The sequence below is a fragment of the Cervus canadensis genome, chromosome 28, assembly GCF_019320065.1.
Source record: "Cervus canadensis isolate Bull #8, Minnesota chromosome 28, ASM1932006v1, whole genome shotgun sequence".
NCBI classification, from domain to species: Eukaryota; Metazoa; Chordata; class Mammalia; order Artiodactyla; family Cervidae; genus Cervus; species Cervus canadensis.
This window is the reverse complement of record NC_057413.1, coordinates 26,390,529-26,416,916: the sequence shown is the minus strand read 5'-3', so window position 1 is coordinate 26,416,916 and position 26,388 is coordinate 26,390,529. Positions and strand designations below refer to the sequence as shown.

Below are 26,388 nucleotides of genomic sequence, written 5' to 3'. Positions count from 1 at the left end.
CATCCCACAGGATTCTTGTGAGATTTTATGAGACACTTGGGGGCAATGCATGGGCACCTCAATTCAACTCCAAGCTGTCAAGACACACGTGGCAGCTGTCTTTATGATCACCAAACAGACATTCCCAGCATTGTGGGAGGCACTGGGACACGGATCATAGGACAGTAGAGCCGCCTCCAGAGAAGTCAGAGTCTCACCAGGGAGACAGAAGTGGTAACGAACAAACTGGAGGAGAGGCCCTGACAAAGGATGTGCAGAGTCTACGCAGGGACCGGTGGGTCACAGGGGCACGTGTGAGGCTTGCCAGTGGGAAATGGGATGGGAGGAGGAGAGAGGAAAGTGAAAACCTATAAGAGCGCTAGTGTTTGCTTTTACACTGGGGGCGGGTGGAAGGCTGGAAAGAGGGTAATTATCAAGGCTGTTAAGACTGTCCACGCAGGAGATGGAGGGCACTGTGAGGCCACAGCAGGGGGGGGAATCAGGCAGGGGCCATAGGAGAGATGTCGGGAAAGTGAGGTGAGGGAGAGGAGGAAACCCACGCGTTCTGACTCTGCAACCCACAGGCACGACAGTCAATGAGTCAGGGAGCATAGCGTCATGGGGAGGGGAGAAGGGAGATAGGGAAAGTTCTGAGGATGTTAGAAATGTACTGCCAGCTACTAATTTTATTCATCACAGACCCATCGTGCCTGCTGAGTCAGGAGGCAGGCCGTGCATTGAGAGTTACGGAGTGCAAACTAGTGAATGTTCTCTATAACGACATGTTCTCTTATAGGGAAAAATCTGTGAGATGAACTGGGCACTGAGTCTGTCATGTTAAGTATAAGAAGCTCAAGGTTAAATAAGCTAGGACCTAAGCCACACATGTGTTTAGGGATTTGTGCTCTTGCTAAGAAAACACCAAGCCAGCTACGCTCTAACATAAATTACACACTTCAGGGAGGTTGAAATATTTAGCAAATTGCTATTTCACTCCACTAAATGGTGTGCTAATGACGGCTATGAAAAAAGTTTTCCAAAGTTACTCCCCCATCCCATCTCTCCAAAAGAATCTGAAAGCCACTTAGGACAGCCCAGCCCACCTTTAAAATGATTTTTCTTATTTTCAAGCCCTTTTCTCTGAAGAGCAGTATGATGATGCTAATGGCAGCTAGCAGTCCTTACTATGTGCCAGTCGTTCTGCTATAATTGTACTAGGATGGCCTCACTTGACCTCCACCAGCCCTTTCCACATCCCCTTCTCACAGGGGAGTACACTGGGGCAAGGTCATGTCCATAGCAGGCAGACTGACTCCAGAGCCTGTTCTCTTAACCACTCACTCTAGTTCCTATGTTACAGTAAAAATAAAACAGGGATGTTTATTACAGAAACTTGAAAAAATAGAAGAGGGCTTTTTTTGGGGGGGAGGGGAAGGGGTTCATTTTAAAGTAGAAAGAAAAAGTCTCTGAGAGTGTGGCAAAACCTATGATCCTCTTTCTGCTGTTTACAAACAGTGATCTTAGGCAAGTCAACCTCTGAAAGCCTCAATCGGCTCACCTGAAGTATTCCCTTTAAATGGAAGTAAAAATAATACCTAATTGGATGAAATGGTTAGTGTGTAGCATTTAGCACAGAGCTATGGTGTTGGAGAAGACTCTTGAGAGTCTCTTGGACTGCAAGGAGACCCAACCAGTCCATCCTAAAGCAAATCAGTCCTGAATATTCATTGGAAGGACTGATGCTGAAGCTGAAACTCCAATACTCTGGCCACCTGATGCGAAGAACTGACTCATTTGAAAAGACCCTGATGCTGGGAAAGATTGAAGGCGGGATGAGAAGGGGATGACAGAGGATGAGATAGTTGGATGGCATTACCGACTTGATGGACATGAGTTTGACTAAGCTCTGGGAGCTGGTGATGGACAGGGAAGCCTGGTGTGCTGTGATCCATGGGGTCGCAAAGAGTTGGACATGACTGATCGACTAAACTGATACTAACACTATATAATAAATATAGAAATGAAATATATTTCAGTTTTTTATGTGCTTAAACAAAGCATATACTTGTATAATCTTGCATTTCAACACTGCAGCAATTACTTTCTTCATAAACCTAATCTGAGCTTTGGAGTAAGTAATATTTACATAAATGTCTTCATTATTCTGTTATTAATCATTTAGTCTGTTTCCAAATCTTTAGCATTCTTAATTAAGGTTGTGATGAACATCTTTGCACATAAAACTTTAATTGTGTATTATTTTCTTGAATGAGATTCCCAGAAGTTGGCCAATTATGTCAAAGAGTCTTCATATAATATATCTTGCAAAATTTCTTTCCAAAACATTTTCACCTATTAATGTTCCCACCTGCAGGGAATTTGTGAGTAGTCTATAAAACTGCATCCTGGCCAGGACTGGGTAATGTTATGAAGGAAAAAGAGGTGTTTTTTTCCAGTCTGATACAACATGTTCTATGTTATTAAAAATATAAATCATACAGAAAGCCCAATAGCTGAATAAATATCAAATATATGTATGTAGTCATTTCTGGCTAATGGTTATAAAAGAAAAATGAATAATAAATTCTGTGTATCATCTATTTTCTGAAAGATTGATTTGTGAATATAAACTGGTATTTAATTGGTCACTTAAAGTTTTTCTGGGCTTCCCGGGTAGCTCAGTTGGTAAAGAATCTGCCTGCAATGCAAGGGACCCAGGTTCGATCCCTGGGTTGGGAAGATTCCCTGGAGAAGGAAATGGCAACCCACTCCAGTATTCTTGCCTGGAAAATCCCATGGACAGAGGAGCCTGGTGGGCTGCAGTCCATGGGGTTGCTAAGAGTTGGGCACGACTACTAACTCGCACAGGTTATTAGTAAATGGAACTGTCTGCATTCCACAAAGATCCTCCCCTAAGCCCAGGAATTTAGTCTAGCTAACAATTTTTAAACCAGAGAAGCATGCATCTTACACACACAATAGTGATCTTGCATTTAAAAAAGTACACACCAAGTGTTTAAGTATCTATTTTGCCTAGGAACATGGGCTGTTTCTTAAAAAACAGAATCTACAAACCCAGTCACAAAGGACCCCCACAAAACACCGGTAAACCCAGTTCTAGTAACAGAGGCTCATAAAACTAGCTTTTAAAAAGCTAAGTGTTTTCTGTGTTTAAGAACTTTAAGTAAGATGATGCTTCCAAGTGGTTTTTAACTATGTACATAACATCCTGGAGAGGACAGGCCACTGTTTGCTCATTAGTAGCCACGCCAGCCAAATTCAGTTTATGTCATTAGTATTATTGTCAGTAAAAAGCATCATAAAACAGCTTTTTTTTTTTCGAATCCCATGTGGAGGCACTGCAGTCAGAAAAACAGTTTGACTTGCTCAGAGAGAAAGTGCCCATGCATTTCACAGGATACAAATGAGAAGCCCCAAGGAGTCCTCTCACCATACCCACAAAAAAAAGTTGAACCCAAAGCTTCAATTGAGAATCAACCAACTGTCACCTGCATCATAAAAATCCTCCTGACGACAAGTGGGACACCCTTGGGGGAAAGGAAGCCCCAGTGAAAGAAAGCCTCAATCCACAAAATGTCAGGCGGGCACTGGGATAAGCCATCCCAGGTCTAACAGGATGAAACAGCGTTAACTCTGGCCTGATTCGTTCCAGGATCAAACAAACCTTGGATCATCACAGGCTGCAATGCCTCACTAATGAGTTAAGAGGATTTTGTTACAAAAATCGTGATGTTCTTCCTTTAGAGAATCCCTGCCATCAGGGTGATAAGATCATTAAATATAAAGAACACAATGATGACCATGAGAATAGTAACTATCACTGAACACTCAGTGTGTTTAAGTGTCACTCCAGGCACCCTGACATGCACCACTTATTTCAAATCTTTCGTAACCTTGTAAAGGGTTTTTTGCCCATTTTACAGAGGACGGAATGGAGGCTCACACCCTGGAAGGTACTATACACGATGACAGAGCCTGTACTTGCTTCAGAGGATACAAACTAAGCTCTTAACTACTTCTCAAACTAAAATCAGACTAAGTTTAACTTTGCCAGGAAAATACAAAAACGCATCCCAAAGCCACCTACAAATATGTGTAACACACTGCTGGGTTCTAAGTTAACAAACTAAGGTTTTGTAAGGAATGATTTATGCCCAAGGCATCCTAACTACCAAGACAGACGTGTGCAAAGCAGAATGTCCCTGGGCCCATGGTTACGACACACTTCATTTTGTTTTTCTTCCCCATTCAAATGAACCAGAAAGAAGTTTGGCGTCCGCACGCAGCATCAGTGCGGTCCTATTAAATCTCATGTAGCAAGTCTGCTTAGAAATGATAGAAGAGCAAATAAAGGTGATAACGTAATTTCAGTGAGTCTATGACTGAAAAAAAATCTCACATGGAAACTTCTGGTTTGAGTCCCCTGCGGGATAAAATGATATGGAATGTGAAATGTGTCTACCATGTGCAGCCCTGGTCAGTTTCTAGAGCCAAGATGAGTAATGAATCCTCAAATTTCTTTAAAATATTTTTCCAGGAGTCAGGTACAGATGTGAGCTGGACCATAAAGAAGGCTGAGCAACGAAGAATTGATGCTTTTGAACTGTGGTGTTGGAGAAGACTCTTGAGAGTCCCTTGGACTGCAAGGAGAGCCAACCAGTCCATCCTAAAGGAGATCAGTCCTGGGTGTTCATTGGAAGGACTGATGCTGAAGCTCCAATACTTTGGCCACCTGATGTAAAGAGCTGACTCAATGGAAAAGACTCTGATGCTGGGAAAGGTTGAGGGCAACAGGAGAGGGGGGCGACAGAGGATGAGATGGTCGGATGGCATCACCGACTCAATGGACATGAATCTGAGCAAACTCCGGGAGATAGTGAAGGACAGGGAAGCCTGGAGTGCTGCAGTTCATGGGGATGCAAAGAACTGGACAAAACTTAATGACTGTGTATGCTTAGTTGCTTAGTCATGTCCGACTCTTGTAATCCCACAGACTGTAACCTGCCAGGCTCCTGCATCCACGGGATTCTCCAGACAAGAATACTGGAGTGGGTTTCCATTTCCCTCTCCAGGGGATCTTCCTGACCCAGGAACTGAACCCAGGTCTCCTGCATTGCAGGCAGATTCTTTACTGACTGAGCTAAAAGGGAAGCCTGACTTAGTGACTGGAGGACGACAAACAACAACAACGGAACATATAATCAGTTACAGATCTATCTCTAGATATTACATCAACTGATGTAATGAAAAATATACATTTTTTTAGAATCCACAACTGTCCAGTCTATTAGAACAAGGATATACAGGTAAAAGATATAAAAAATAAAGACACCTACAGCAATGCGTTTGGGATAATGATCTAGTCTTAGACCAACAGAAAAAGCTGAGGAATGCTCTATCATCAGATCAGCATGTTTCCATCTACAAAGAGGATCAAGAAACAGTAGAAATAGCTTGAGGTTTGACACAGAAGAACTTTCAGAGATGTGCAAACAGCAGAGATGGCCCGTGGGGACATTGCATAAATAAGCACTCTCCCTCAAAGGCTGGAAGTACAGATTAACCTGAGGCCAAGGACTATTTTTTGGACACTAATAACCTCACTCTCTTGAAAAAGGTAGAAAGGCACTGTGCTAAAGGTTGCCAGGTCTCCTGACTCTGTTCTGCCCCCAGGCCCAGTTTCCAAGGTAAAGATCCCAGCAGCAGGTTGATTTCTGTCAGGAAGGTTGGTGCCCAGCTGGTCCTTCAGGATGCCGTGTGCACCACACTCTGTTTACTCCTGACCAACCTCAGGGGTTTAGGGTCCTGTCCAAGAACAAAACCATGTATGGAGAAAAACTACAGCACTGGAGAATCATTTGGGTATTACTCTTCAGAACAAATTCTAGGTTAAGATAGCCATTACTGTGTCACAAACCAGGCACATGATACTTACATCCAAGTGTCAAACCTTATCTATTCCAGTGCCCACATCTTATCTACCACGGGAACTGAGGATAGGAGCCCGCTGTGGATGCACAAGCGTCCCAACCGTTCCAACCGTTTACATACACTCTTCTTGTTGGAGTGGACTGGGAGGAATCTCCAACTGTCCAGTCTATCTGGAATCACATGCATGTAGAAAATTAAGACCACAAGGAACCTGGTAAAAGAAAAGCAGCACCAAAGGGGCGAACACAGAGTGGGGGAGGGAGAGATCTGGGGCTGGGGCACCCAGGGAGACCTCCCCGGAGGAGTGGAGCTGGGGCCCATCCTTAAAAGAGCAGTGGGAGTGGTCAGGCCAAGGGATTTGGGAAAAGGGCTTCCCTGGTAGCTCAGATGGTAAAGAATCTGCCTGCAATGCAGGAGACCCGGGTTCGATCCCTGAGTCGGGAAGATCCCCGGGAGAAGGGATATGGCAAGAATACTCCAGTATTCTTGCCTGGAAAATTCCATGGACAGACCATGGGGTTGCAAAGAGTTGGACACAACTGAGTGACTAACGCTTCACCTCTCTTCATGCCAAAGGAAGGACTCGATCCAAGAGCAAAGGGGAAAGGGGGCTGCCACGCCCTGAGAAGGATGAAGCGGTCACATGGGCTATGATTCCACCTTCACCAGAAAGCTGACAGCAATGATTTAAAGCATTCTGAAACATGTGAACACTCCATAAATGTTAAATGAATTGATTCTCAGCGGAATGGGGGCAGACTTCATACAGGTGGCATGGGGCCAGGTTATTAACGGTTAACAAGTCAAAGACCTAAGAGGCCAAATGTGGATGGCTGTTTGAGGCTGAAGCACAGCATGCAAGGAGGCGTGGAAGGATACAGGGGGTGAGCGCGGTGCACCTGGGCAACAGCACCATCTCTAAGTGTGCTGATGCATCCCCCGCAGCACCTCACACACATCCACCTCTCCCAGCCACACCACCACCCCTGACCGCGTTCTTCCTCCGGGTTCCCCAGATGGCCAGTCTCAGCTATCACCCTGTTCCCGCTGTCTGCCACCCCCCATTTCCGCCCTGCACCAGAGCCACCAAAACTGACAGGCCCACTACTGCCTGAAGCCTCTCAACGACTGTGCTCCTTGTTCTGTGCTCCTTGTTCTCTGCAGACAACCCACACCCCTCATTTGCTTAGGGCCCCTCCATCACTGGCTCACCCCAGCTTCCAGCCCAAGCCTGCCCTCCCTGCCCTGCCCACAGCCCGACCACACCCACCTCCTGCCACCTTCTCCTTTCTGCATGCAGGCCCTGCGCAGGGAAAGTTCCCTCTGCCTCGTGCCCCTCATCCCCCTGCCCTCACCTCTGCATAAAGGTCCTCAGAGAAATCTCCCCTGACTCCTCTCCCCCAAAGCCCCAGGCTTGGTGAGGTTCCTCTGTTTACACTCGAATCACATCCCAGATATGATCAGCCCTCAAGGGCAAGGTTCACATGGACGGACAGCTTGGCGCTGGGCCCATCACAAGGTGGGATGGATGAGTGGTGCACGGTCGCTGGGCTGGATGGAGAGCAGACTGGGCACAAGATGGGGAAGATTTGAAAGTCTTCTGACCTTTATGTCATTAGGCAAAGACAGCCTGGTCCCACGTGGCCTCGCTGGCAACACTGCAGTCTCCATCACTGCTCCCAGCACCAACCAGGGCAGCTGACTCAGCTTTAAGACCTTCATCAAAGGGCAGCAGCAAAAAAGGCTGGGTCTGCTTTCCACCCCCCTGCTTCTGGCCGTGTGAGAAGCCCCCAGGCCAGCAGGATTGCTTCATCACCTAGCTCAGCAGGACGACATGGCTTCCACCGCACTGGCTCGGAAGTGCGGTCTGTCCACTGGTTCACGCAGCAGGCGGGACGGTGCCCCTGGTCTGTATGCGAAAGACGGTCCCTCGCTACAGAGGGGCTCTGACTCAGGGCCCCAAATTTATCCCAGTTAGAAACAGGACACTCCTCCCACTCTTCCCCCTTTACCCCGCTGGCAGCCAATTCACTCGTGGCGATTACCATCACCAGATCCAGAACTTCGATGCCTGCCCCCTCCATCCCAGTGCTGGCTCCTGGGGTGCATCTTCAGTCAACCATCCCACAGATACTCTTGCTGCCACATCCTCCCCTGTGGAGCCTTAATCCTGGACAAATCTAACTAGCTGAACTGACATGTTCTACTGAGATTCAGGCTTGTCAGTATGAATTCCCTGAAACACTCTCTCTCCTTCAAATGTCAAAGTGCCTGTTACCTGCTACAGGTGGATGAAACTCCACACATTATGCCAAGTGAAAGAAAACAAGATGCCAAAGGCTACATATTGTATGATTCTCTTTATACAAAATATGCAGACTTTGTTGTTCAGTTGTGTCCAACTCTTTGCAACCCCATGCACTGTAGCACGCCAGGCTTCCCTGTCCTTAGAGCAGCTCAAACTCATGTCCATCGAGTCAGTGATGCCATCCAACCAATTCATCCTCTGTCGTCCCCTTCTCCTCCTGCCTTCAATCTTTCCCAGCATCAGGGTCTAAAGATAGAAAGATCAGAGTTGCCCAAAAGTTGGGGGTGGGGAAGGGCAGGGCAGAGAATGGCTGATGGGCACAGGGTCTCCTCTGGGGGGTGAAAATGATCTGGGATTAGACAGAGGTGGCTGGGGTGCCACAGTGTGGGTGAACTACATGCCACTGAATTGTCCACTTTAAAATGGTTCATTTCAGGGACTTTCCTGGCTGTCCAGTAGTTAAGACTGTGAGCTTCCACTGCAGGGGGCACAATGCAGGCTTGATCTCTGATTGGGAACTAAGATCCCGCATGCCATGCTGTGAGGCCAAAAAATCTTTTCAAAAAAGTTTATTTCCTATTATATGATTTTTGCTTCAAAAAAAAATTCAAATACTTAAAAAAAAAACAAACCAAAGCTACTTTTCCCCTCCCAATCCATAAAGGGAGGCTCAGCATCTCCTACTTGCCTGCCTCCTTCAAGAACTGATTGCTCAACTCTACTTCCCCCTTTATCTTCAATTTTTTATTAGCTGATAAGTCTGTTCGCGTCTCCCCAACCTAAAATCCTTCTCTCAACTCTATTCTACCCTTGAACATCACCTAGAACCATCTCAAGATTTCATAAAAAGCAGTCAACTTCAAACAGCCTTCACTTTCTTAGTTCTGTTTCTGGTGGTAAAACAGTCTACAGATGCTGAAATCTACATGCTACAAACACTTCTAAAAGTGACAGGTAAGATATACACAAAACTCCTATAAAAATGCATCGGCGAACTTGCAAGAAACTCTGAGGTCAAGATGGAAGCAGGCATGAGTCAGTAAAAGGAAGTTCTCAGATTCCCTGGGAGTTGTATCCTCTGGGGAGACGGGAGCCACACAGGGCTATTTAAAGGTAAATTAAAAGGAAGTGGAAAAACTCTGTTGCATTAGCCATATTCCAAGTGCTATAGTAACTACTACCCATGACTGGTGACTACTATACTGGACAATGCAAAACATATCCCACAGAAACACCTGAGCACGTGGAAGCAAGCGGCTCATTGATTCAAGACATCACAGAAACTGAGGTTATAAACAGCCTGAAAGAAGTCCCCAGAGTAAAGGATAGGGCAGGCGGATGCCGTGTTGACAGTTCCCAAAAGCAGAACGCTACATGGTCAGACATACAAAAAGGCCAGAAGGACCTTCTGGTAACACAAGAAAACAATAAAGCTTAAATGGTTACAAAGAACAAGGTGGAGATGTGGGGATGTGATGCTTGGCTTCCCTGATGGCTCAGAGGGTAAGCAAAATCATTGTTAAAATCAACAGTAATTAAAAAAAAAAAAGTTAAGAAGTATCTATCAAACAGACATGAACAAAAAAGAAATTAGCTATTTTGAAAACGATTCTAAAAGACAGCCAATCGGAAGGCCCAAATACAATAATGTACAGAAGGCAAAGAGAATGAGATTTAAAAAACAAAGTGAACATCTAAAAAGGTATTTACACCACACTGAGACCTTCTTAAGTTACTCCTTTCCGTTCTGGATTTTAATTTTAAAAACTGATGATATGGCATTTATGCAAGCAATCAGCATTGTCAGAGGACATAAATTTACTTTTAAATATTACCCTAAGGGTGGTACTTACAGACCTTAAAATGACCAAAACCAGTATACCCCATGAAGTTCACATATGAAGGTGACCTTCAGAGATCCTCCTGTGACATAAATCAAGAAATTTACTTAGGCAAACGATTCAGGAGGCTAGAGTTGATGAAATAACACCCTCCACCCCAAGGATGTTTTCATAGCCAAGTAGAAGGTTGGCTCTTATTTTAAAATACAGTAAATAGGGTCTAGGTAGAACAGGGGTTCTCAAATTGTAGGCCAGATACCCAAGGGTTCTTGGGTCCTTCTCAGGGGTTCTGTAAGATCAAGAATATTTTTGTAATGTTACCAAGAGATGACTTTTTCAATCTCATCTCATCATTAAGTGACCTAGAAGCTACAGGAAGTGTGATATCTCAGCAGACTGAATGCAGAAGCAGAGAAGAGGAGCCAGCTGTCTTTCATTAAGCCAGACACCAAAGTGATGGACAAAAACCTCAAACTGTTTTCACTAAAGTTTTGAAAAAAATTTTTTTTCATGAAAATATAGATCATGTCACCATATAATGAGCAACGGCTATTTTTAGATGTTGCTAATTATTTTAAAAATCAATGTCTAATAGGATGAATGTCAACAGGTAAAAGCCACAACAACAAAAGCTCTCTGAGGTTCTCAGCTTTTAAAAGTGCAAGTCCTAAGAACAAAAAGTCTGAGAGCTGCTGTATTAAAAATTGCAAACAGAATTTCTCCTCCTCTGTAAGGTTTCATCTCTACACTGGCATTATAAATTTGGCTTCTCAACTTATACGCAAAATTCCCAAATACCTCAAAAAGCACCAGTGAGCAACAATGAATAAAACATACAATATATATAATTTACAGCACTCTGTGAAATAAGTTCTTACCGATTTCCCAGTAAATCAGACTGTATATAGCAGGCTGGGCTGATTTTCATATTAGCATATGGGCTAAAACCTCTGAATGTTTCTTTAGCATGATACTAACTTTCCTTTCCAATGAAGATACTCTTCATGGAAATTCATTCACCAAAACCTAAAGTTTTAAGTAATAAATAAGACCTGCGCATCCCGTAGTGAAGTCACATTAGGTAGAATGTATTAACTCATTAGCCAGTATACAGATGCTAAAGAGCTTAAGTACTAACACATGTTATCATATATATATGAGAGAGAAAGCTCAGAATCAGCATTTTTCTGCCACAACAAAATACCTTTTAAAAAACCACACTTTCCATATGCCTATCACCTCAGTTGTCCAATTGTCACCGGGTCTTCAGTTCTCTGATTCATGATGCTAACGGGCTCAAGGGAGCTTCACGCAGGAGGTTTCCCAGCCTACTCAAGGGAGCTTGTCTTCCCTGTCCGGGGTTCACTTTCTTCTTCCTCTAAACCGTGTGTCAGTGGCAGGTACGTCCCTGACATCACCTGGGAAATGCAATTACCAACAGGAAAGCAGGGTCCCCACTGAATGGAGAAAAGCAGGTCAGCAGAGACAGAATGAATATGAGTAAGAGGGAGACATTTACAGGCCACACCCTTCTCTCCAAAATAAGAATCTGAGAGTGACATTACAGAGCTCCAAGCATGACTGCCATCGTTTATTCCTTTGACAGAGAGCAGTGCTAACCAGAGAAGGAAATTCATGTGCCGCTGAACACTCAGTTGCTATAAAGGTGCATCACGCCCTCCCATCTGTCTGTGAAGAAACCCAGGGCTTTCAGACCAGAGCTCAGGGCATTGAATTCACCTCAGGTCAAGGCCACAGAACAGCTATTTGCAGGTTTCTCTATAAAATGTTTTTCTATTTGCTTTCTGAGATTGGAATACATCAGAGAAAATGACTGCACGCCAAGCTGACCATCTCATTAAGGGAAACAATTTGATTTCAAGAGAAAAGAAACATCATGACTGTTTCGAGGGGACAGTAGCTGAAATGTCAAGAAGCGGCTCTGGGGATGGGACCAACACGTCCTCTCCCACCTCCTGATCAACACGGCTTAACTCTGCTGTACTTGGTTACACTTCCTGGATACTGTGGGGGCTCTGTCTTACCGGGGTACCAACTGATGTGAAAGACGACGCACGAGGTAGCACCCATAAGTCTTATTTAACCAAATCAACGGGCAAAGGGAAGAAAGAAGAGAAAGCTGAGTTGGTTAACTTAGAATGAATGGGATCTTCCTTCTAAGAAGAAGGAAATCATCTTATTTCCTTTTCTGGAGAATGAAATGGAACTCCTTGAAATTACACTGATTTTCTTCACATGTGGTTTATGGACACTGTGCATGGTAACTCACTTCAGTCGTGTCTGACTCTCTGTGACCCCGTGAACTGTAGCCCGTCAGGCTCCTCTGTCCATGGGATTCTCCCGGCAAGAATACTGGAGTGGGTTGCCATGCCCTTCTGCAGGGCATCTTCCCGACCCAGGGATCGGACCCAGGGATTAAACCTGTGTCTCTTACGTCTCCTGCACTGGCAGGTGGATTCTTTATGACTAGGACCACCATTATCGGTCAACTCATCTTATAGGCTTTAAATTTTTGTCAAAGTTAAATTTAGTACAATCTTCACTGAAAACGTGTAAATGCAAATTACATGGTGCAACTGCCACCAAGTAGAAGGTCAGTGATCAGAGAGGGAAGACGGCAGCAACAGACAAGTAGGAAGGCAATGAGTGTGGTGCTACAGAAAAACACCTCCATCGCCGATACACTTGTCACTTCAACCACTGCAACCAAGTTCATTATAAAGAACAAAGGAATTCAGAAACCAAGGACTTTCAGGACGTAACCAAGTCTAAAACAAGTGTATATATAGTTCAGTGGCAAACTGATATTTAAAAAAACAAATTTTATTATCTAGCAAGTACCATCCATTTCCCTTTTGCTAGGACAAGCCAAGTGTTGTTTAGGCTCCATCCTCCCCAGCTCAGTAGGTGAGATCTGATAGGGTCAGGACTCAGGGTGTGTATGTGTGGTGGGGGGTAGTGACCACTAGTGACTGGCTGGCTGACAGACCAACGGGAGCCACAGAGGCTTCTGGGAAGATGACATGCAACACAAGGTGAACTATGCAAGGGTCGTGAGATTATGTTATTTCTAGTTTTTTAAAACAATAATTTAGTATTGACTTATTTTTATTTGCTAAAATTTTTTTAAAGGTTCATAGAATTCAAGTGGCAGAAAAAAAAATGTAGACAAAAAACACTAGGAAAAAACTTCTTAATGTTAAGGAATGTGACCTATTAAATCCTTCAAAAGAGCTGCTGAGTTTCTTCACCATAAAAAAATTTAAAGAAAAGGAACAGATAAGTCATGACCAATGACACCCAGTCCTGTATCCCCAAGCCCACACTCAAGCACTGTTTCCATGCGCTTGTGCCACCGACATATACATGGTGCGTCTGCACCTCAGACCCAACAAGCCAAGCCTCCCTGCCTCCTGACTCCATCCAGGTGATTCTGCTCTTGCCCAATCACCTTCCAGGAACCCAGTCCTGAAAGCACGCTCCCCCCTGCATGGATCCCAGGCCAGCCCTGTGACTCCAGTCACCCTACCCCCATCCTGTCCTATCACCTCTTTGCCAGAACCTCCCTTTGCCTATCAACTCCCTGGCCTCCAGAACCTCCCCGCATCCAATCCTTACATCTTTCACACTGATCTCTTAAAGCTCAACTCATTCACTCAGCACACACTTACTGACCGTGTCTCTAGTAACCAAGGACCACAAACTTAGTGGCTTGTTGTTGTATTAGTCGCTCAGTCATGTCCAATTGTGTGACCCCATGCACTGCAGCCCACCAGGCTCCTCTGTCCATGGAATTCTCCAGGCAAGAATACTGCAGCAGGTTGCCGTTCCTTTCTCCAGGGGATCTTCATGACCCAAGGATCGAACCTGGGTCTCCCGCACTGCAGGCAGATTCTTTACCATCTGAGCCACCAAGGAAGCCCCAGAAGTTCTTTTAACAACACAAGTGTATCTTATAGGTCAGAAGTCCAAAACGGGTCTCACTGGACTAAAATCAAGGCATGGGCCTGACTGCTTTTTGGAGGCTTTATGGGAGAATCCTTCTCCTGGCCTTTTCTAGCTTCTACAGGCTGCCTTCTATCACTCCACTCACAGTTACCTCCTCCGTCCTCAAGGTCAGCAACATTGGGCCCAGTCTCCTCACACCCCATCCTTCTCATTCTTTCCAACCCCCCTCTTCCACATTTAAGGACCCTTGAAAAGTGAAAGTTGCTCAGTCATGTCCTACTCTTTGCGACCTCATGGACTACATAGTCCAAGGAATTCTCTAGGCCAGAATACTGCAGTGGGTAATCTTTCCCTTCTCCAGGGGATCTTCCCAACCCAGGGACCAAACCCAGGTCTCCTGCCTTGCAGGTGGATTCTTTACCAGCTAAGCCACGAGGGAAGCCCCTTAAGGACCCTTGGGGGTTGGTTATACTGAGCCCACCTGGAAAACCTAGGACACTCCATCTGCAGCCTTAATGCTCCACACAGTCACAAGTGATGGGAAACTGGGACACATCTTTGAGGGACTTTATTCTGCTGCCCACAAGCACCTGATATGAGGACCTGGGCATGGCCAACATGAAACGCAGACTTTGCCGTCAAGCTCCAGTCAGTCCTTTAATACCAAATGTTAATTGGCCCCCAGTGCTTAAAGAGTTAAGCCTAAACCACTTAATCTTACAGGGAAGCCTTCCTTGATTTCCAAACACTCCCGCGGGATTTACTTTATCTCCCTGAAGTCCCCTCGTACTGATCTCAACCTGCAGAGCTGGGAGCACCCAGCTCACCCACTTCTGCTCACAGCCACCCCAGGGCCTGCACCGCGCTCGCCCCAGCAGACGCTCTCCACGCTCCAGCTCACACACCACCTGCCCTCTCCGACGCCCAACAAAGCCCTGTGGCCCCAGCTGGCCATTCGGCAGGGACACAAAGAGTTCAGGCAGGGGGGTGCCCCCGCGCTGTCGCCAGCTGACTGTGCGGCCCGGCCCCGCCATCTGATCTCTCCGCCTTGCTTTCATCAGCTGTCCGGTGAAAAGCAGCCCAAACTATTTCTAAATCTGCTCCCAGTTGTAGGAAATCCTCCATCCCGAAAGCCACTATCCAATCAAGGTCAGCATCACATCAGCTGAACTACTGCACTTCCTCCTGATGGAGGGTCCCTGCCTCTGGTCTTGGCATTGCTTCCCACTTCCCAAAAAGCATCTTTCCAGGTTACGCCTCTCAAAACCAGTTAAAGGCTCTTAGGACAATGCTCAGATCCCTCAATGCGGCCTCAGGCCCCTGCATCCTCCTTTGCTTCTCCTTATAATCAGTTCCTCATGTGCTACCTGCCTCCTCCTTCACAGCCTCTGCCTGAACGCCTGCTTCTGCTCTCCAGCAGGCAGATGTCTGCTCAGTCTCCTGGCACCCTTCCCCGGCCCCCTGGGTCTGATTTAGGGGGTCCCTTCCTGTCTGCCCACAGCACCCCACACTGCGCTCTCAGTGCTCGTCACTATGGTACCAGCATCTGTTCCCTGTCAGTCTCTTCCACAGACTCCAACTTCCACGTGGGTGGCACAGTCACTCTCGTCCACCCTAGTACAGGCCGGGGGGCGGTCACCAGGATTCCGGGTACAGCAGCAGGACTCTGAGCTGCCCACAGCCACTCAGAACCAAGATGAGATTTCTCAGTCTGTCTGCAGATTCGTGAGGCTGCATGTTTAAAGTCCTGGCTAACGGAGACATAAGCAACACTGTCGAGGGTTGGTTTCTGGGAACTTCCCTTAAGAGAAAACACGACTGAATCCTCAGCACCTTCTACTGTGTCTCCTTCTCCATCCTGCTGCCTCTGAGCCCGACACACAGTGAGCTAGGAGCCTGCAGCTGGTCATCCTTGTACCCTTTCCCCAGCCCTTTGTGCAAAATACAACTAACACCTTGTTTTGAGATGCCATCAGTGGAGCCATTATTCTGGGGTCTCTGTCACTTGCACTCAAACCTAGCGGCAACACACAGCCCTCCCCACAGCACCAACAATGACCTACTGCGCCAGCTTCACACCTCACCTCTCCCACTGGGTTATGATCTGTCAGTAGGTGTACTGTCGTGTGTCTCTGCAGGATCCAAGCACTAGAGCAGAGGGCAGCAGAGAACACGATGGGGAGTAAGTGCGTATGGTCAGTGAATCAGTGACCACGTGGCAACTGAAGCAGACAGGCTCCGTCCAACCTACATGGGCCACCTTAACTTGGCTCAGTGTTGAGGCCAACCAAAATTAGGTTAAAAAGAGAGTGTCAGTTTCGACCATTATTTGACCAGGGAATAGCCGAAAGGTTAGACACCGGCGTGCGTTCTCTTCCTTCTTTGGACACAGTGCCACAATAAATCCCTGGTTCATTCCACCTACCAGGTAACATGCAAATAAAATAAGCAAGGCCCTTTAACAGAGCACGTTGAAACAGCAACCTCTGCTCCTGGCAGACGGCGGGGGGACGTCTAGCAATTTGCTCTATTCCCTCAGCCTGGTTGGGGGAACGGCAACCCTAAGCAGGGACTCCAGCCCCCTAAGGCTGCTGTCTCCCAGGGCCAGCTTCCCCGGGTGGGCTCCTCATCTGTGCAGTGTTACAAACTCTCAAACTCCTCAGGCTATTGAGGCATACTCACCCTTCACAAAGCCATAAGCACAGATTCCAGAACTGATTATACCCAGAAGGTACACAGAGAAACATTTATGCAAATAATTGCCAGATACCTACCACATGCCAGACAGCACACAGGTACCAAGGATACACAGGGAACATGCCAGACCTGGAGCAGAGAGGGGAGGAAAGCACTCGTTGTCCTCCCCTGATGAGGAGGAGGCTGACGCACACAGAGGTCAGCTGGCTATAACCAAGGTTACAAGAGTCAGAAGGGGTAGGAACAGCTAACTGAGTAAACAGCATCAAAGGTTCCAGGGTGTGTGAATCTGACTTACAATGAACAGGGCCTTTTCTGCTGTTTAGTTGGCTCTGCTTTCGTGTGTTTTTGTCAGTGGGGAGCAATCGAGGAAGCAGTGCTGAGCAGAGATGGAGCTGACAGGGCAGGTGGGGAGAAGTGAGTCTGTGGGGTGTTCAGAGTGAGAAGTGCAGGCAGGAAGTGAAGCGGGATCAAGGATGGCCCTAAGGGAAAGTAAACGAAGCTTTCAGTATGGAGTGTGTGGATCCCACTGACGTGTCAGAAGATCTCCGTGACAGCCAGGTTGGGACCTGAACACAGAGGCAGAAAGGAGTCAGGGGAAACCAGCTGCCAAGGGCTGGCGTGCTGTGAAGGCAGGGCGGCAGCGGACACAGCAGAGCCCGAATGGACAACACTTGGTGACTGACAGATAGAGGAAAGGAGGAAGGATGTGGTTGATGGGAGAAGGACCCTGGCACTGATGGCCTGGGCAAACTGGTGCCGGGGATGCTTCGGGTCGTGCCGGCAGACGGGAGACAGGTTTGGAGGGCGACCAAGTGAATCAGCTGATGAGAAGTTGGAGCTTCTGATGAATCTGGAGCTCAGAAGACAGAAGTGGATTAGAAATAAATGTCTGAGATGGACAGCAGGTGGGCAGGTGGATACGTGAATCTGTGGACAAGGAAATCACCCACTGAGATTGGGTTTCCAACAGTACTTTGCAATGATTCACCTACATTTTGAATTTTGGAAGTCCTTTATAACATGCCAGTCTCATTTGTAAAAAGATGGTAAACTCAAGCATGGAGCTCCGTACCAGGGCCGGATGTAGGGCACCCACCATCACTCTGTATTCAGAGCCACCTTCCTCTGGGGTTACTGAGCCTCTTCCAAACTACCATGTCGTGCAAAGCAAACAGGAAGGAGCTGCCATAACAAGCACAGTACATAAAGCATTCTCCGGGACATGAGGTCCCGAAACACTGTATTTAAGGGCTTATTTGGAGAAGCTCTGACCTGTTTCACAAGGCAACCACCTTCTTGGATGAAGCAGACTTGCAGACAATCAACGGCTGCACTGATGAGGACAGGCGATCCTCTGCAAGTCTTTAACTGGTCCCTTAAAGACCCGGCTTCAGGAGACTGAGCTCTACTTCAACCCCATTTCTAACATACAAATCAGACTGCAATTGCAAGTGGCTGGGAGATAAACATTTAAGAGGCTTTTAAGCAACATCATCTGCTGTGAGCAGCTGCTTGTAATTCTAAATCTGACTGCAGCCTCTTAACTGATGTGATTCCTTGAATATTCAAAATAAATTATCATGTTCTCCAAGATAACCCATTACAAAATATACAAAGGCAGTGTTACAGCCTCAGCTGAAATGAAAAGAGAATGGAGGGACATAATTAACAGAGATAAGTTACGCACCCCCTCGAGAGAAAAGGTCTTAGATTTTAAATTCAAACAGTGTAACATAAGTAAGGATATGACAGGAAAACACATTTCTTTTTTATAAAAAAAAATTCAATCTAAACCCCCACATTTTATAATTGCTCAGGTGCAGGGTGCGAGGGGGGTGATAAGAGGAACAGGCAGAGTTAAAATGTATTTAAAAAAGGAAAAAAACCTACTATCATGTGGCATATTTAAAAGCAAACACAACCCAGTAATTATCTATCATCTCCTCTACAGCCAACAGTTATTTTACCACCTGGTTACATTCCATGCTAATATATAAACCATTCTGAATTCTGTGATCCTCGTATTTTAGGGATTATGGTACTTAGAGCCATCATAATATTGTCAGACCTAGGGACCCACACCCAGAAAGAAAACTAAGAAGTCCTAAAAGAGAAAGAATCCCAGGAGAACTAAAGGGGTGGGGAAGGTGTTAGTCTCAACAACCTGAACAAGCAGCCTTTAAATCAGGCCCGTGTCAGAACGACCTAGATGTTCTCAAAACACACACGATGTACATCTCTACCCAAGGGAAAGCAGGAGGCTCCCTAGAGGATGAGGGTGCCCTTGCCTCCCAGCCCACACCGCTCAGGTCTTACACAACTTGTAGATCAAACCCAGGTGGGCCTGGGGCCAGACGAGGAAACTGATGCTGGACACCTTCGACCAGGCTGGATCTGAACCCTGCCTCTGCCACCTGCTAGCTGGGAGGCCTTGAACAAGTCACCTAACTTTCTGTGCCTTAGTTTCCTCATCTGTAAAACTGGGGGTACCTACCTCATGGGGGGGCTTTGGTGGTGAAGTACCTTAGAAAAGTACCTAACATGTAGTATATTTAGCACCCACAGATCAGCCTCATCCTCCTCCTAAGTCCCAAAGTATTACACTGCTCAACTGCAGCATCACTTATTCTTCTGAAGAACATTATTTAGCTGACTCAATCTTCTATCATAAACAATGCTTCAGTGAACGTCCTAGTCAATAGAGAGATTTTTTTTTTTAATGATGCTCACCAAATTCAGTCAGTCCCCTACTTAACTTTTATGTATAATACTGATAGTCTCAACAGCCCCTCCGCCCCAAAGTAGGCACAGATGTCTCAGAGGTGCAGCGATTGGCCCACCAATGCCTGCCAAGTTCTCAGGGCACAGCTGGACCCCTGGTTCCATGCAGCTACTAACCTGAAAGGCCTCTTCTCCAGTCCCCTTCCTACTGCTCTGCTAACTTTTAAAAGATGTAGTAGATACTTTTAATAAATGCACTTTAGATCCATAGTAAACATTTGGAAGTTTTGTAAGAGGTAAACTCAAACTTTCACAAAGGTACACATCAGCTCAAAAACAGGGTAGACACAAGTGTCAACAGCTCCTATAAATATTAAGGTAATGTACTTTTTCTGCCAAAGCCTGAAGCAGAGGTACCCTAAATGCTACCCACAAGGGACATTAGCACATGGCGAAACTTCCCAGTGAAGCAAATGAATAATTACTGAATTCGGTGTCATGAGAACTATTCTTTGGGGAAGGAGAAATTCACAACAATTACTTTGTAGGAGCATGTGCCGTGCCAAGACAAAAGGAACAGGTACTCCAGGATTCAGGATAACTCAGATAAGGACCGGAGTGGCCAACTCTCCAGTGTGGCTCTAATTAGGCCTGTTTAGTATGCACGTATCAGAGGTTAGCTCTGACAGGGTGAAAGTGTTGACAACAGGGGAAGAATTGTAACATAGAGATGGAACCTCTAACCAGCATATGTTCACAAGAGGGCGTGAACTTAGTAGTAGGACTGTCATTTGAAGCTGCAGTTGTTTCAAGAAAATGGTTATTCTAACCAGAGAAAGCATGAGAGTCCCAGCACTAGAAATCTTAAGTGAAAAACTATTCTCTAAACCCCAGTCAGCAAGAAGACATCAAACAAAAGGTACTGAAGTCTAACAAGATACAAGGAACACTGAGGTTATCACACACCACTGCGCTCAAATGGGACCAGAAGGGGTGCGGGCAGGGAGGACAGGATTCAGTCTTCCTAAAAACTCCGCAAGTATGACTATTTTCAATCCAGGGGCCACACAATTTTAAAAGCAAATGTATTCGAGTCAAATAAAAGTATCCTCATGGAGGAAACATTCCAGAAGGAATCAAGCGGCTTGGTAATGGTAACATTTATGGGTTGAAATCAGGGTGGGATGGGAAGGCGCGTCTATGACACAAACCCCAACATGAGGAGGATCTACCTTTCTGAACAACTAACTCTGCTAAGCCGGAATAACTCCAGCGGTTACGTTTAACTTCTTAAAGAGAAAACTGTAATTTCCACCCCTGATTTCTGACATCTACCTTTCAAAGACCTAAAGGATTTCAACTTTCATTCTCTATCCCTGATCAAACAGAAGCAAAGGATTTGCTCTCTGCAAAAGCGAAAATAAAAAATTTTTGTTCTGAAAGGATCCTGAAATTCACCTTGGTATAACTGTTTAGTTTTAAAGTAAAGGGCCAACGCCCAGAGTTGATTTAAGGTTGATGGCCGATTTAGGATAACAAACCAGGGCAGCCAGGTTCTATACAAGGATGAGGCACCCTACCCAAACCACTGTGCCTTCCAAACCTCTCAGATTACTTCCGTTACAATAAACAAAGGAATACGCATGTGCTTTACTATAATCCAGTATTACAATGTTTATTTTATGTGAGTTTAGGTAATTCAGTGGATGAGAGGACCCAGAGGTCTTGGTTCTTACTCTGCCAGCAACTGACTCCACAAGTTCACCAATACTGAGACTTTCCTTTTCTCATCCACAAGCACGTTGATTTCAGCAATATTAAAATGGGAAAGAGGGCTCGTGTGATTTTACCATGTCACTGATTACAAGCTTTATCACTAGCCAGGTATGTTAAAATGTGAAAAACTGTCTGAAAATTGATGAGATGTGGTGGAAACACGTCCTTCGAATGTAGCAGACAGACACTGGCTGCAAAGAGGAATGGGGACCAGAGGGGGAGAAAGGGCCTGTCTGGATGGATCAGGGGCCCTTGAGATGCTTCCACTGCAGAACAAAGCCTCCTCTCCCTCCCTCTATGACACTGCAGTTCTTCTAACCCCCACGCCCGCCCGAGAGCACCGTTCCTCTTGCTGGCCCTCAATCCAGCTGGTCTTCAAGTTGCATAGATCTTCTCCTAGAGACATTCTCAAAAGATTAGCGCACTCCAGCCTGTGCTTGTGGCCATGGCTCCAGCCGAGGCCTCACCGCTGCCCCGGCCTACTCCAACAGCCTCCAAGTCCGCCCTCATATCCCCTGTGTCCATCCTCACCAATCCATCCCACGCATTCTGACAATACTCACGTCCCTGGAGCACAACATTCACGATACACTCCTTCCAGTCCAAAAGCCTCAGTGGTCTTGTGACATCTCAGGAAAGACAATAGGCTAGGAGGGCAAGACCACCCAGGCTAGAATGCTTTATGACCTTGGGCAAGCATCTAAACTTCTGAGCCTCCATTTCCTCACCTGTAAAGTGAGAATGCTTAGAGTACCAACTAATAGTACTTGAGAAAAATCCATGTAAAGGCTCAGTGCAGAGTCTGACACGTAGTAATAGTTTAATAAAAGTTAGCCCTTATTATCAACAACTTGTCCTTCTAACCTTTCTTTCCACTTCTGCCTGTCAGCTTCATGCATCTGGGCTACTTGCTTTAATGTCCAATGGTGCACTTGTCTGCTCTCTAAACTTTCTCTCCTAGAATGCCCGTCCTCTGTGCACCCGTAAGATTCCTCTATGAAGGGTAAGGTGAAATTCAAATGTGGATTCCATTCTGTTTCATTTAATTGAATCCTCTCTTTGATGGGGCCCGACATCCTTAGAGGCCCTTATAGCTGATACTGGCAAACACCACTATATCCACAGAGAAATTCCCTGAAGGTGTAGTTTAGCAGCCAGGTAGGTGAGGTGAAACTTAAATCCACATCCTCAGTTTGGGATGGGATCCAGGATATCAGATTTCCACTCTTCTCGTTATTACTTCAAGTAACCAAGGCCTAAATCAAGGCCAAGGACCCTCTCTGGAAAGTGGTGGAAGTTCCCACATGTGAATATGGTAACAGGGGGTTCTAGACTGTAACTGGCAGTCATCTTGCAAGATCAGCCTATGGACATAACAAACATCTGAGAAGACTTCAGAGAAACAGAACATAAGTTCTGCCTCTGGGACTTCTCAGGTCGGGTGGTCATTTAAGCCCATCTGGCACTGGGTTCTCTGTCTCTTGCATCCTAACCAACTGGGCAGTGTGAGGTGTTGATAACCTGGCAAGCTCTGCCATAAAGCTTTCCCAGATACAGTAAGACAAGTCCCTCCCCCCCTCAGAAATCTGCTTCTGATCCCCTTCTAGTCTAAGGTGCAGATTAAGTACAGTGTAAAAGGATTAAAGTATAAGCCACTTCAGAAAGCCCTTTGGAGTCAGAAACTGTGTTGTTCAGCTTTGTATACAACCCCAAGACACACACACAGCACACACTCAGTAACTGACAAGCCAATAAATTAATAGAGTGAATCAAATGTGGGCTAAAAGGAAAGAACAGACTTTACAGATGTGAAAGATGGCAAATTGTTAACCTTGGATGGCTTGAAGATGAACCTTTAATCATGAGGTTAGATTTTTAAGTTACAGAGTAACAGAGTTACAGAAAGGGCAGGGCCCACTGAACAAATCCAAGCAGCACAAGGACAGAGGACAGGGCAGGTAAGTTGCAGGAGACAGATCTACATGATTTGGACAAGTCACCTGGCATCTCTGGGCCTCAGTTCTCAATTCTTTATAAAACAGGTAGGGGACATCACTTCCCACAGGGAGGCTGTAAGAATTATCTATGGAAAGCAACTATTAATAGGAAGGTGCCCACATCAGTAATACCTGAAACTGAATGTATGCAAAGACAAACCCATTGGGTCACTAATGGAAACAGTAACTGTTCCCATCAGTAACATAAGAGTTGGTAGGCACAAAGGAGGGCTTAAAAATAATTAGAATTTTTCTTAGGGGAGAGGGACAGGATGTGGCTGAGTGAGGGGCTGAGTAAAAAGTAGAACCATCATTCATACTCTCTACTATCTACTTAGGCATCAAAGTCACCCTAGAAGATGGTAAACAGCTTTGCCGTGATTTCTGTAATTTAAGTTGGAAATAAGACACCCCAGGACTGATACTCACTTCTACAAACAGAAGGACAATCAACAGTTATGCTGAGAGAAAACAAGGAGGTAGTAGCAAAGAGATCCTTGCAAACATCCCCAAATTAAAAATTCTGACACCTCCCCCCAGGCCCCAAAGAAAAAGCTCAGTTGATCCCAGGGAAAGGGATAACTCACCTCATTTTCAACTGCGGCTTTGCTGGAATACGTGTCTGTGAAAACCCAGTTTTAAATATTTTCTCAGTTATTTGAGATTCTCCAGCTTTATTCCGGGCCACATCTGCTAAACCTCACTTCCCCTTCCCCAAGAAGAAAAATAAGTGAAGAAGAAACATTTATCAAACCACTATTTGGCAAGCCCCCATCCTGGGCACTTTCAACTGTATCATATCATGGAATCCCTAACAGTTCTGCAACATGAAACCCGTGGACAGAAACGATTTCGAAATTGAGTCAAGAAGCTGAGGACAGAATCTGAAGTAATGAGGTACTGTTCTTGAAAAAAATATCTGACCATCAAATCTTAATACATTCTCTACTTTCACTTTCAGCTAAGTTCTGTTCTATATTCTGTAAAACTAGCCATCAGTAACCATCAGTAACATTCCTCCTTTCGTTTTCAGTTAGAAACAAAACAAAACAAAACAAACAAAAAAAAAAAATGCGAAAAACAATCTGTCCAGAAAAACTTCCTGCCGATGAAAAGTTATAATCTAGGGTAAGAATGTAAAAGGGACACGAGTGACATTTCTCTTTCAAGATTTCCCTGGAGAATCGCGAACAGCATCCAAGCGGACAGAAAAAGTGATGCTCTTGTCCCCTCACCGCGGATGGAAAGTTATAGGGTTCATCCACAGCCACCGAACGCCAAACAGGTTGTGTCCGTATCTCTAGATTCTGCCCGGCTGTTGGCTGAGAGGTGCAGGCAAAACAAGTGCAAACCAACAGGTTATCTACTGAGTGGTTAGGGAAACAAAACCTAAGTTACAAAACCTAACAAGCAACACGAGCTCTTCCGTGCCACCCCATAAAGAAAGCACTTCCTGCCACCGGTCCCGCTATTAAAGAATTAAGGCTCACTCTCCCGTCGCAACCCTAGGTTCCGCAGCCCAGCTCGTAGGTCATGCACTGGATTCTTCCATTCGGGACTCCCCACCCCCACCCCAAAGTGGGCCAAGTGCATCATCCAAATTTGCAATCAAGAAGCCAAGAGCTGAGCTCAACTACAGTCGTGAGCAGGGGAAACCATCACCCTAAAAGTGCAAGGGCACGGAACGGTTGGTTGCAAGACACAGTTCTGAAGAGCAAGTCTTGCTCCAGGCACGACTCCCTCTACCCCGAGGCGGGCTTGTGAACGCTGGGGTAGGGTGGGGGGCGAGTCTTATCTGCGTTTAAACTATAAAAGAGGACTTTTCCTTGCTACTCGCGGCAGACACGACCCGGCCGCGAGCCGCTCCAGCCCGCGACCCCACCGCTCTCGCGCCCCGATTCCCTCAAGAGCAGCCCAGGTGGTTCCCGAGTCCCCGCCCCCGCGCTTCCCCACCGGCCTCATCCTCTCCGAGGACCGCTGGCTATCTGGTTTTAATAAAAACCGAAGCGTTCCCAGGCTAGCGGGCTCGCCTCCGGGGCGGGGGCAGAGGCGGGAGGGCAAGAGAGAAAACGAAAGGCCCGAGGAGACCGACCCGCGCCGCGACCCCCGGGCCCCGCGGTGGTTCTCCCGGCTCACGCGGGTTTTGTTCTCCGAGGAAGCGCTATCGCTCTCGGGGCTCTTCCCTGGACCTCCGGCCGCGCGTTCCTCTAGTCCGGGCGGGTGAACCCGAGCGCAGAGCCCACCCGCCCTGCCTCCCGTAGACGAACCGGGTGCGTTCCCGCCGCGCCAGTCAGTGGGCACATCGCCTGCCGGCGGCTTCCACCGCTGAACAGGTGAGACAGCATCGCGCCGAAACGGCCGAGATGCCTGCCGTCGCGCCCTGAGACCCGGGTCCGGCGGGCTCCTTCGCCACGCGGTCGCAGCGCGGGCCGGGCCGGCAGTAGCTCGTGCGCACCGGTTCAGAACCCAACCGCCGGGTTGCATCCCTCGGTCCCGGCCGCGCGCCGGCGCGGGTGTCATGGCCGAGCGGCGGCCGGCCGAAGTTTTCCGGAGCCGCCCGCTTACCTCTTAGGCCGAGCGCAGCGGCGGCTCGGAGAAGCGGCTAGGCGGCGGTGGCGGCGGAGCCCGGGGACCAGCCGAGCGGGGAGGAGGCTTGAGAGAGGTATCGGCCAGCAGGAGCAGCGGCGATGGGAAGAGGAAGGCGCCGGGTATCTACAATCAGAACGTGGGCTGACCGTGACGTCACAATGGCGCGGCCAGCCAATCGCCGTCCGGAGGCCGAATCTAGCGCTATGATGTCATGCGGCCTGGGAGCCAATCGTGAGACAATAGAACTTTCGTGATTGTAAATTCCAGAATCCGATGCAGTGGAGAGCCGTGGTCCGGGTTGGTCCCCTCTGGTTCACGTGTCTCTGGGCGATTTTATCCGCTTTCTTCCTAATAAGCCTGCGTGGAACGCAGAGCCTGCGCAATAGCACCGGTGAAGTTCCTGATGCCCTGAACTCTGCTCTCTCAGTGCCAGGCGTGGCAGGGTTGTGTGGCTGCGTTTGGACGGCAGACGCCCACTGTGGTGCTGTCTCCTCGCGGGTTCTGGAAGGGAGCCAGTTCTTGATTTCAGGTGAAAGGGTTAAATGCCTACGGAGAG

The 26,388-nt window shown here is 46.9% G+C and overlaps 1 protein-coding gene across 1 annotated transcript in view; it reads right to left on the bottom strand.

The window, feature by feature from the left end:
* ELOVL5 (ELOVL fatty acid elongase 5) overlaps nt 1-26,080 on the bottom strand; it is a 66,197-nt gene extending 40,117 nt beyond the window's left edge. The window contains exon 1 of the mRNA XM_043449412.1: nt 25,809-26,080. The gene's annotated coding sequence lies outside the window, so the exon portion shown is untranslated. The remainder of the gene's footprint in view (nt 1-25,808) is intronic.
* Between the last annotated feature and the right edge of the window lie 308 nt (nt 26,081-26,388).